We start from the raw sequence: 12,075 nt of genomic DNA, 5'->3' as shown, positions 1-12,075 counted from the left end.
ATATACTCTTTGAATTAGTGTGTTACGTCCAGTATACTGTTTGTTTGCAAGGATATTTGCTGAATAGATTTGAGTCCATTCTTAGCACAGTTTCTGAAAAGCTGTACCGTAACCCACACACTCTCTGCTCCAAAACTTCTTTAATGTGTCATTTATTTCACAGTAGTTTGTGAGGATTGAAACTCTTAAGAGGAAAAAATAGTCAAATCAAAGTTACCAGTAATTCACACAGTAGAGGGGATCGATTCAATCAGATTTATTTCCTCTTTAAACCTAGTTAATGTCAGAAGATGGAGATGATAGGAAATTTGAGGACACTGAGGAAGGTAATTTAGGAGCACAGAGAATTTGGTAAGGGTAAAATGTGTGGATTCTACCTTGGGATTCTGGGGAGAGTAAGATGATTACTTGTACTAAGGACTAGAATGTGGGTTGAGTAAGAGGGGTGAGGCGATGCCAATGACAAATGTTTTGGAAAATTTCTAGTGTTATACTCAGCAGAACTTTCCTCATTCAGTCTGGCACCAAGAACCAGAACGCAGGTTAATCCTGATAATATCATGGTCCAGATATGTATTGGGGGCAAATAGACTTCTGTGGGGACCTTAACATGTCTTTGGGGAAAATATGCCTACATTTTACAGGCTCATCAATACATGCCTGGATGATACATCCAGGATGTATCATGGATGTATCCTGGATGATACATCACCTGCTCTTGAGTGGGAGTTGCATAAAATGTATTTATATATAGTTGAAATTCTTATAAGTTCAAAGGATTGTATTTAATGTTTAGCATAAAATCATTTAATGGGAATAATTTAAGAAAAGGGAGGAGGTGAAAAGAAAATGGTAGGCTAAGAATTAGACAATAGAGACATATGAAAAAAGTTGGAAAACTACATCAGAGTGAAATGGTATTAAATGATTTGAATCACACCCTTGGTGCCTAGAGAAGGTTTATCAATATATATGGAAGATGGAAAAATTTTACAAAAGGAGGAAATTAATTCTGGAGGGTAAATAACTGAAAGACACTGGGAGGAAAAAAGTATTTGGAAGTTATTAGATGTCTCCCTGGAAAATACTGTGGACAAAATAGCTGATTTTAAAAAGTTAACTCTTATCCCCAAGGTTCCTGAAAGACTAGCTTAATTTATATTTACCTCCTTAGAAAATACTTCAACACTTAAAGATTTAGCAAGGAAATAACAAAGTAAAGAAGTTACATACTTTCCTGAAGTAAACATGCTGATTGTAAAATTTCATCAAATACAAATGGAAGATGTTTCCTTTTTTGTTTTTGACAATTTTAAAATAGGTGAAGAAAGGAAATATTTCTTTTCCCTAGGAGGCCCACCTGTTTCAGGGTTCCTACACTCCTCGTCCAAAACTGCAGGCATAATTTGCCGTGTAAGTGTACTTTTTACGAGGTGTTCTAAAGTTTTTATCAACTTCTCCAAAGTGTCAATGGCCTTGATGAGTTTCAGTCCACTGCGCTAGATCAGTTTCGGGAGCCCCTTCCAAGCTCTCAGTGTACAGTAATCCCACCTTTGTTCCTCAAACTTGTTTTTTTTTTTTTTTTTAAAAAACCCCTTCTTACACATGACCGAGAAAGCATCTGTGATTGAAGCCGAGGTGAGGCTCTGAGAAGCAGACCGAGCTGGGAAGTGCCCCGCCTCGATTCAGGGGATGCGGGGCAGTAGAAGGGCGGGAGGCAGCCGGCTCCCCAAGTCCGCTCGCCCTTCCAGACACAGGCGGCGGCGCTGGGGCAGCTCCAAGTGCGTCGAGAAGTGTAATCCCTCCGCTAAGTACTTGGCTCTCAGGCTCCAATCACTAGTGGGAGCTGGAGAGGGCAAGTGAAAAAAAAAAAAAATTCCAGAGGCAGCAGAGGAGCTAGAGAGAGAGGAAAAAAAAAAAAAGTCCCGAGGCGGCGGCAGAGCGGCCACGGCGGCCAGAAGTTGACGGCGCGGCCGTGCGCGGGGCGCGGAGTGGGCGCGGGCCTGCGGGGCGCCGAGACGGGCGGGGACCCGGGACTGCGGGGCGGCGGCGCCGAGGACGCCAGTGCCGGGGCGCGGCGGCGGGTAAGGCGCGCGCGGGCAGAGGACCGGAGGGCGGGAGCCCAGCTCGCGTGCGGGGGGCCGTGGAGCCGAGCCGAGCCAAGCCGGCGCGATCAGGCGGGCTGAAGGCGGTGCGGGACGGGCCGCACCCGGGCGCAGGGCTGGGCGGGCTCGCCGATGAGCGGAGAGCTAGCCGCACGCCGTGGGGGCGGCGGCGGCCGCCCAGGGGGCTTTGTGCGCGGGCGGCTCTGCCGGGATGCCCGGCCCCAGTGCCTCAGTCCGGGGGCAGAGGCGGCTGCGGGTGGGACACGTGCTCGGGGTCGGGAAGGAGGGACGCACCGAGGCGGGGAGTCGGGACCTGTGCGCCCAGGGAGCGGAGGGATGGCGGGCGGGAGGGCAACCCTGGAGTCGGGGAGACCGGGGGAACCTAGCCGCCGCTGGAGGCGCCGAGCCCGCCGAGACTGGACTTGGGGGCCCCAGCTCCGTGTGGAGCCACCTGCCCCGGCTGCCTCCCGAGACAGCCTGCGGCGGGAGAAAGTGCGCAGTGGGCCGGTCCAGTCGCCTGGGACCTGGCGACACTGCCCCTGGGGCCCCTCTTCCTGTCTGTTGCTCTCTTACAAGTTCTCAATGTTTCTCTGCCTTCTTCCTTCCATTCTCCCTCTATTTCTTTCTTCCTCTCCCCACCCACACACTCTCTTTCCCCCTGTTTCTTTCTTGTCATCGTCTTTTCTGTTTCTCAGTGTGACCCTGCCTATCGCTTTATCTTCCACCCAGCCTCCCAGACTTTTGCCTCTCTCATTTAGAGGCTGACTTTCTGCCCCTTGTCTCACTCTCTCCTCTCCGCACCCATCCATCTACTCTCCCGTTTCTGTCAGGGCTCCGTATTTGTCAGTCCCTTGCGGTGTTCGGATTATTTGACACAGAGAAGATCCTCTGGAAGTTGTCTGGTGTGATGCCTTATTCCTTTTGAGCCGCACCTCTTCATCTGGGTCTTGGACCCTTCCAATTTGTTCTCCACGGAATGAGAACACTGGTTTCCTTGAGTTATTAGGAATTGTTCTTAGTTTCCTTCTCACCAAGGTGAGGTCAGTGACAGAGCAGACACAAAGGTGCCAGTGAAAGAAAACAGAAGAGAGCTGCTTACTGCCCCTGACATATAAAGAGAATGTATCAGATGTATCCACAGTGAAGCAGATCCACCTGAGAAAAGGCTCCTAGATTCTGGAGAGAAACACAAGAGGCTCCATCAGTAACGAGAGGAGTTAGCTAACAAGTATTTGAAAATAATTTGAAAGAGCGCTTAAGGAAATTTCTCCCTGTCCTAAACTGTTGCCAACTAATAACTGTTTTTCTTACATACTTTTTTTAGGATCCTAGTGACAGCTCTCCTAATTATTGTTTTGGGAAAATCATGGGAAATGTCCTGTGTCAACTGAGACATTTGTCTTTAAGAAAATATTCAGTCTTTGTACTCTTATACCTCTTTACACTCTAGTGATCAAGAAGAATTATTTCTAACTGCAAATAAAATAGAAAAGGATTTGTCAGTCCTTTTAAAACACGAGACATTCCAGAGATCAATAATTTCTTTGGAAAACTTTCACTACAAGGATGTTTTGAAGGATATTACATCTTAGTGAAATATGCAAGTTATTACACACTTAGATCATTGTACGATGCCAAAGAAGAAAAAAAAAAAAGATTGCATGCTATAAGCAAATCATAGCAGTGATGGTTTTTTAAAAATTTTTATGGGAAACATAGCTGGAAATTAATTGCTCTGATTTTCACTGTTTTCTTTAGTCATGCATAATGTACCTTTGTTTTTAGCAAAATATGGCCTAGGGCTACAAAACTTGATACAGTGTGTTATTTGTCCAATCTGAATTACCATTTAGAAAAACCACCTTTTCCTTTTGGTCACAAGATATGAGTTGATATGATCTCATTACTCATGTGCTGGGGTCTGTTGATGAATTTTAATGGCACTGACTTGTGATTTTAAATCAAAATGTTAGTTTTTGGTGAGTTAAAGTCTTGATTTATGTCATGTTAGTGAATCATCACTATTTATAGGGGCTTTGCCACCTTGTCTGCCAGGTGCTACACAGCGTTCAGCCTGGGCAGGGTTGTCTGAAATTGCCTGTTAGATCCGTGCTCCTGAGTGACGTGCTGCCTCTACTCATGGTGTGTTCATATATGCCCTTCAGAATGTTCTAGTTGTTAAAGATTTATCAAAAAGAAATTGACTTATTTTTTTCTTCATAAACTTTGAAAACTGTGTGAGATGGCCTGATAACTTATTTTTGTTACAGTAAATACTGATTGTATTATTTACGTAAAAGAATAAGGCAGTTTAAAATGTGATTTTTTTTGAGGGGGATACATAGAGTGCCCTTCAGTTTTCCTCAGCACTCATATTTATTTAAATCTAAAATCAGTTTTCATCTACTCCAACCTAGCACAGCCTTCCCTAATTTTTTTAAGCCACCTTATCTCTGCCTCTCTGAGATGGGATATTGTCCTTTTCTTAGCTTCTCTGGGTTTCAGATGGCCCAGCACAGTACCTGCCACATGACAGTCAAAAAATCCTTCGAGAATGATTTGTTCTCTTCCAATTTGTCTCTAACTTGTGATGCTTACATTTTGTAGATGGGGTAGCTCCAGGGAAATACTTTAGCATGGTATAATAGAGCATAGACTGAGGGTTGAGTCCTCAAGAGCATCTCACCACACGTTAATATTAACATTGAAGCAGACAAGCCCCAAAGAATTTGAAAACCATGCTCAGAACTAGACAGTGAAGTCACGTGGGCCATAGAACTGAGACCTTATATTCACTGTGCCACAGTTTTTTTTTTTTTTTTTTACTGGACTCATGCCGGGCTTTTTCCACTTGAAATGAGTATATCTGTCTGTTATTAGAAGCAAACAGTTACTTAAACTCTGAAGATTCTTTCTCAGGCAAACCAATAAGAGTCATGTCTGAAATGTATCAATTTGCAATAACTTACAATCATATTCTACATATGCATGGAGGTAATCGTTCAGAACATTGCCTAAGTGCTCTTAGGTGTTAAGCATTATTTTGGATGCTGTGTCAGCTTGTGCAGACTGATTATTTCTACCTGCAAAGATGATTTAAGCTCTTTGGACTTAAACTGTCTCCTCTGTAACTTCCAGTGTGTATGTTGAAGAGGGCCGAGGAGAAAAGAAAGGAAGTTTGGACCAGATTAAGGGCTCTTTTTGAAGTCTCTTCAGAGACCACCAGTTGAACTCCCAGAACAACTGCAGATTCATCTGTTTTACATATCAGACTTCTCTGTGAGCTTTTGTTTGAAAGAAGGCTAACACAGTTTTAAAAAAAATCTTGAAGACCGCTTCACTTGATGTTTTCCAATCTTCCTTCCAGTTCTTCAATTTAATGATCAAGATCATTTCTGGGTTTTAATTCTGGGTATCTGAAGGATGGTTGATAAAAGTGTTAAGAGTAGAAGGAGAAACTGCGTTTGCCTGAAGGATACTAATTTCAGGTTTCCATATGCCAAATGTGATGTGATGGCAGAAATTGAAGTAGAAGTGTTGCAGTATATAGAGGCAGGCCAGAATTCAGGGAGAGGAAGGGGCCAGAGCTAGACATAGAGATTTAAAAGTCATTCACACTGAATTAATAATTAAAACTAAGGAAAATGGAAACTTTTTAGGGGTAGTCTGGAGAGAAAAATGAAGATTTGGAGGGGAAAAGAGGAACATTTTATATTACTTCTGATTATTTTTAAAGTTCATCTTTAGTATTAAAAACGACCTTTGCTGTCCCCCTGAAACTATCACAACATTGTTAATTGGCTATACTCCAATATAAAATAAAAAATTAAAAAGTAATTCGTGGTTTACATCCAGCAATAATCTGTTTTCATGAATTTTAGAACATCCACATACATGCTAATCATCTTAATTACATTCATCTTTACTTAAATGTTTGTGCCTGGCATTACTGTATACTTCGGGACATTGCAGCCAAGAGAGACATAAGACCCTTGCTGTCATTGAACTCTCATTGTAGAGAGTGAAAACAGTGAATTATAAACAAGCACATAAGATAATTTTCAGTGGTATAAATTGCCATTATGAAAATAAGGCAGGGTGATATGATAGTTCAGTGACTGGGGCTGCTTGGTGTGAGGTGGTCAAGGAAGGCCTCTTTAAGGATGTTTCTAAACAGGAAAGAGCCAGCCCAGTGAAGATCTGGGAGAACTTCTGTCAGTGAACTTCTGGGAATCATAAGGCTTTCACTATAGCAGCAGCAGGCTGGGCACCCTGGCAGTCAGGGGAAATGGTAGAAATGAGGTCAGAGAGATTGCCAGGGTGGTGTTAAAAAGTATGCATTTTATTCAAAGTACATTTTATTGACCTACCCAGGAGGATTTTAAACAGAATTGAATGAATGTGACTGTAGTGTGAGCAAGCATGTCTGAAGATGATGCAGAAAGCTGTGAGAAAGATCTGGCTGAGTTTGGTGGTTTGGCCAAGGGTGGAACCCTGAGAGATTGATCCGACATTGTTCTTATCACTGAGTAAGAGTCGCTGGGTTGAATCATGAGTCATAATGTGTGGCCTCCATCCACTCATCACTCTCCTGCCCCCACCATTGGTCTATACTGCAGCAGTCCACTGGTTCAGTAGTTGCTTTTGCTTTGAAATTGCAGACCTTAGTACCTCACAGTTCCCACATGTCACCTCTTTGAAAAATGTTAGTTGCTCAGTCATGTCTGACTCTGAGACCCCATTGACTGTAGATCCCCAGGCTTCTCTGCCCATGAGATTCTCCAGGTAAGAATACTGGAGTGGTTTGCCATTCCCTTCTCCAGGAGATCTTCCCAACCCAGGGATTGAACCCAGGTCTCCTGCATTACATACAGTTTCTTTACCATCTGAGCCACCAGGGAAACTTCATGTCACCTCAAGACCTTCAAATATGTCCTGGGCTGGAAGCAAGCTTCTTGACTCCAAGGCTGCAGAATGCATTGGGAAGTGTTGTGGCGGGGTTCTTTCAGACTCAGAGTGAGCCTTGGACTTCCTGGGGATGCTCAGCTAACCTCTCTTCACTTCAGTATACATCAAGTTTGTGTTCCGGTTACAAACGAAAGGAAGCAAGTTGGAATTTCTCTGATCATGTTAGTGTGTCATATTTTTCTGCCCCTCAGCTTTGAAAACTTTGTCTGCTTCTTGAAAGACTTCACTGTGAAGTCCACATTTTAGATTTAGGTCTCATCTGTCATACCCCAGCCTTTGCAAAGAGCATACAGTAAACATTCAGTAAATACGTGTGGAATGCCGTTGGATGCAATCTACTAGAGACCCCTAGTTTTGATTCCTCTGACTTTATTTTTTCTGTCTTTCAACAAGTATATGGCTGCATGTGCCTTCAGCTTACAAGGTAATAAGTAGCAAGTTTGGAAATGATTTTTCTGCAGTTTGCATTTACTTACTGGCTGAAGGAAAAGAGATACAATCCAATATATCTCTCTATAAGATTTCTTGCCTGGCTGTCTTAAGATAAACATTTTAGTCATTTTTATAGCAGTTAGATAGATACGGGTTTAAACAAGTACAGACACATCTGTCATTCGTTAATTTGTTGATTTATGAATCTGAGGTGATTCCAAGGAGGTCTGTAATGATGGTGCCTTTGTCTAAATTAATCTCTTGATAGAGATCAGTGAGTTTTATCTAACTAAAAGAGTTTACAACCATCTGTAAAAGATATTAAATTATCATCAGTATCTTTTCTGGAAACAAGCTACTTACTGTTCTGCTGTTGTCCAATAAGCATTTAGCCACACTGGTACACATAATGGGGGATTATCCCTAAATCCTTTTGTTAACAAGTGTGTTCTGCTCAGATGGGCTTACAGGCAAGTTGGTTGGTTGTATCTAGCAATTCCACTTCACTGTTTCTTTAGATTCTTTTCAGTTAAGCTGTCTCTTCTGTATCTGAATGTCCTCTCTTCCTGTCTAACTTCATTTTGCTAAAACCTCTTGCATTATAGCCACTGGCTTCTGTGTGAAGTGCCTTCTGTCTGCCTCTCCAGGTCTGCTATCAACCCTTTTACTTTATGTCCTCTGTCCAGGATAATACCTGGCTGAACTGTGTTGATTTCCAGATGGCTTATGTCGCTGGGGACCTCCGGAGAAAGATTAGAGGGACAAGGGTAGAGAAACGGGTATTGATTCTTTGGTGTGCTCCAAGTTGATGGATCAGCCTGGGCTGCCTGTGTCTCTGCTCAGAATGTCACTTCTGCTTTCAGCTAGTCTTCTCTGTGTCAGTTTCTTTCTCAGGACTCCAATAATCTCTGGAGTTAGCTCCTCTGTTTTTATGCCCCTGATTTATTGCACTATCCTTCAGGTTCTTTTACACTGCACCTATACCTTATTAAATTGTTTGCAAATAAATCCTCTTCAATTTTTCAGAAATTTGTAATGATTAAGGTCCTGTTTTCTGTTGATTAGCTTCTGAAAAGCTGCCTCCTTTTCGGAGCCTTCTTCAATTGATAAGAGCAGTCAACTCCCTTACCTTGTTGGACACCCACTTTCCACCAAATTTACTTTTCTATCCATGCAACAGTGACACGGAAAACTTACACTGTTCTTATATAAATACTTTTTTCTCAACCAGTTTATTGGTTGCAATTCTTTGCTTTATAGTCTGTAAATTTTCACATATGTGCTTTGGTTTCACTCACTCTTTTATTCATTTATTAACATGGTACATACTTACAGAGTTGCTACTTAGAACTTAGAACAATGCACTGTACTCAGCGTAGGTACAAAAAGGCAGATGTTTGTCCTTACTTGGATTGAAGACTGGGGAGGAGACAAGAAGTAAAAAACTCAACATTATATTTACCAATCAAGTTTGTGATTTATTCAGTGACCACAGAGAGCAAAAACAGTCTAACCAAATTTCTCTTGTTTAGCAATTCTTGAAATTTTTAGGTCAAACACCATGGCAAGTTATTTCTATCTCATCACGTATTCAGTGAGAAATTGGAGTTCGAAGCACTATGAGTTTATCCAACTAATTCAGATACACAGTTTACATATACTAGTGTATTTTAGTTGATTGCGTTGTTTTCATGATATGTTCCGATGGAACAGAGGTTTTTGGGATGTCAGGTTGTATAGCTCAAGAAGGGTCACGTGGGTGGCAGCCTAGCCTACTGCTGAACTGTGAGGGCTCTGGAGTTTGACTGCCTTTTTCTGTCACTTAATAGATGTGTGGCCTTTAACAAGTTGCTGAACCTTCTGTGTTTCAGCTTCATTATCTGTAAGATGGAAATGGCAATAATAATGATTATGTCCTCGGTTTGAGGATTAGAATAGTGAATATTTGTAAAGTGTTTAGAACAATGTCAGGTACATAATAAACACCACAGAGGCATTCAATAAGTAAATGAATGATCAGAGAAGTCTGGGAGTTGCTGATATGTTTAAACTGAAGCCTTGTGTGAGCCTTAATTATGCTAATGTGCATTGTGACCATCCCCACAAGGGGTGTTTTGACCTTGGGGCTTATATTTATCCCAGCATATATCATTGGACAAATGTTCCTCAGAACAAACTTTTGGAAAAATTGATACAAATAATTGGCTAAATATTTCACCAATCTGTTGTCTCCTGAGAGATGGGACTTGTTCCTCTACCTGTCACACTTGTTAAAAGAGTGGGAATCCAGTTCTTGTTCCCCTTCCTTTCCCCCTTTTTCTTTTTAAAGGTAAAATGAATGATTTTCTTCATTACCAAGAGAAAGACTTTCTGCCTGTATAGATGTAAGTATACTCAGGGCCTCTGGGGCTCACAGAGCCAAGGTTTACAGTCTTCTAAAAATCTACTAATTGTTTTATTTTTCTAATAAAGAATGCATATTCCTTGAAGTGAACTTGGGAAGTACAGAGAATTCTAACAGTTAAAACCACTCTTTTCTACCACACAGATAGCTTATTAACTTTTGGGGTCTCTTTCTTTTTTTTTTTTTTTTTTAATATAATTAAGAGTATAGTATAATATGGTTTTGTGTCTTGCCTTTTTTTTTTTTTCACTTTACTTTATATATTATTCTCAATCCCAGACGTGTAATGACTTCTGGCCTTCAGATGATTGGTAATCTACATTTCAAAAGAGCTTCCTTCCTTACCTCCCCAGTTTGTGGCCAGAGACAATATGAAAATAAAATGGTGTATCTAGAACGAGTTTCTCATTTTAAGTATTCTCGGAAATTGGAACCACCTGGTAAGCAGCTGGCAGTTCTGTTTAAGAGACCTGGAGTAGGTGACCTCAGGTTGCTTCATTTATGAGTCATTCCAGTGTTCTAGCCGGCAGCCAGATGGACACACCAGAACCCATGACCAGGCTGCTTTGGAGGCAGTACTTAGTCATCCTGAGTGCCTGAGTGAACTTATATAATGTTGAGATTAACTGGGAAAAGTTATACAGGGAAACCTGAATTATTCCAGGATAAATGTAACCGTTACTCAATTTTTAAATGATACTTTCTTCCTTCCATTGCATGTTTGAGTTGTAGGATTCTAATAATATACTAATGTGTGGTTCTCTGTTTTATCTTGTCTTGTAATTTTATATTTTAAGTGAGAAACAATGTTGCATCTGTATGTCAGTACATAATGTAAAGATGTAAAAAATACTAAATGTTGTAAGTTTTACTCTATGTACTTTATTAAGTGAGGGATGCTGTTGTGGTTAAAATATGTCTGTTCAGTAAGTCCTTTCCCATTCAAAATATTTCAACAGTTTTGAATCTTTATCTCAAGATTAACTCAATCATGCTTTAAAACACTTATCTTTAACATCTGTAGCAAATGAAAATGTTTAAATTCTTTCTGAAGAAGAAAACCATGCTATACTGTTTAATTGAATTAAATTAGCTTTTCATGGAAATTTACCTAGGAGCTGTTTCTGGAACCAATTTGGAAAATGATCTTTGTGTTCTGTGGCATTTATGTTTGATTATGTTTTTTTTAGTAATTCTCAGTGGATGTGATTCACTCCTTGCTTCAGTCGTCAAACTCTCCCAATTTTTGTAGGCAAATTAGGCATTTCCTACTCCATAATTATGCATATTTATGGAATAATGTATGGTTGCTTGTTAAGTAAAGACAATATAAGCAATTCCTAATCATATAACTTAAAATTATCTAAATTTTTAAATCATTTTTAGCATTCCATAGACTATGTTAAAGCTGAGATAAAGTCATATATAAATTAACTTCTTCCAAAAATGTCTTCCAGTTTGTTTTGACACCTTTTACTAAGAAAAACAGGTGTTATTGTTTCTAAAAATAGCAGAAAATCTAAAACTTCTTGTAAATACATTGCCTTGAAACAGTCTGTACTTTAAGCACATCAAAGATGTGCCTACATTTTCTGTACTGCATTTTCTGCATTCTCTTAGATTGTTATTTCACAGAGTCATGAAGAATTTGAAAATTGCTCAGAAAAACTGAAGTTTCAGATTCTTCTAACTGAAAAATTTATCCTTCGGCATCAAGAGCACGGCGGTGTGTTTTATATGCTTGAACCAGGGCTATGACATAATACCTTTATTTCTTGAATACTTCCTACTTAGGAGTTTAAAGATATTTAAAGCATATTTAACTTTAAAAAACAAAACAAAAACAATAGCAAAAAACCTTTGCCAGTATCTACAATGATCTGTGTGTTGGAATCGCAGCTCGTTGTCTCCTCAGGTCTGTGAATACACGCACGCTCATTTCTGTTCTCTCCTACTCTCCACTGTCCCAGTCGTGCCTCCCCCCTTTACTTTTTCTCAGTTTTGCACTTGATTTGGAAATACTGTTTCCTCTACTTTTCCTGAGCCAGAGGGGATTAAAACATTCTCATTTCTATGATCCTTAATCTCCATTAGAGTATTTTCACGACCCTTTCTGACTTTTCCATCCTCTGATTGGAGTTTTGACTGAGTTAGTATAATTGGAAT

General features: G+C 40.6%; 1 protein-coding gene across 19 annotated transcripts in view; it reads left to right on the top strand.

Annotated features, from left to right (window-relative positions):
* The first annotated feature begins 1,980 nt into the window (after positions 1-1,980).
* BMPR1B (bone morphogenetic protein receptor type 1B) overlaps positions 1,981-12,075 on the top strand; it is a 448,735-nt gene continuing 438,640 nt past the window's right edge. For 12 of the 19 annotated variants that reach the window (XM_070790866.1, XM_019962429.2, XM_070790868.1 and 9 more), the window contains exon 1: positions 1,981-2,084. The gene's annotated coding sequence lies outside the window, so the exon portion shown is untranslated. The remainder of the gene's footprint in view (positions 2,085-12,075) is intronic. The other 7 variants (XM_070790856.1, XM_070790852.1, XM_070790851.1 and 4 more) reach the window with 3 other exon arrangements.

Source organism: Bos indicus, chromosome 6, assembly GCF_029378745.1.
Source record: "Bos indicus isolate NIAB-ARS_2022 breed Sahiwal x Tharparkar chromosome 6, NIAB-ARS_B.indTharparkar_mat_pri_1.0, whole genome shotgun sequence".
Taxonomy (NCBI): Eukaryota; Metazoa; Chordata; class Mammalia; order Artiodactyla; family Bovidae; genus Bos; species Bos indicus.
The sequence above is the reverse complement of the archived record's forward strand: the minus strand, read 5'-3'. Positions and strand labels throughout refer to the sequence as shown.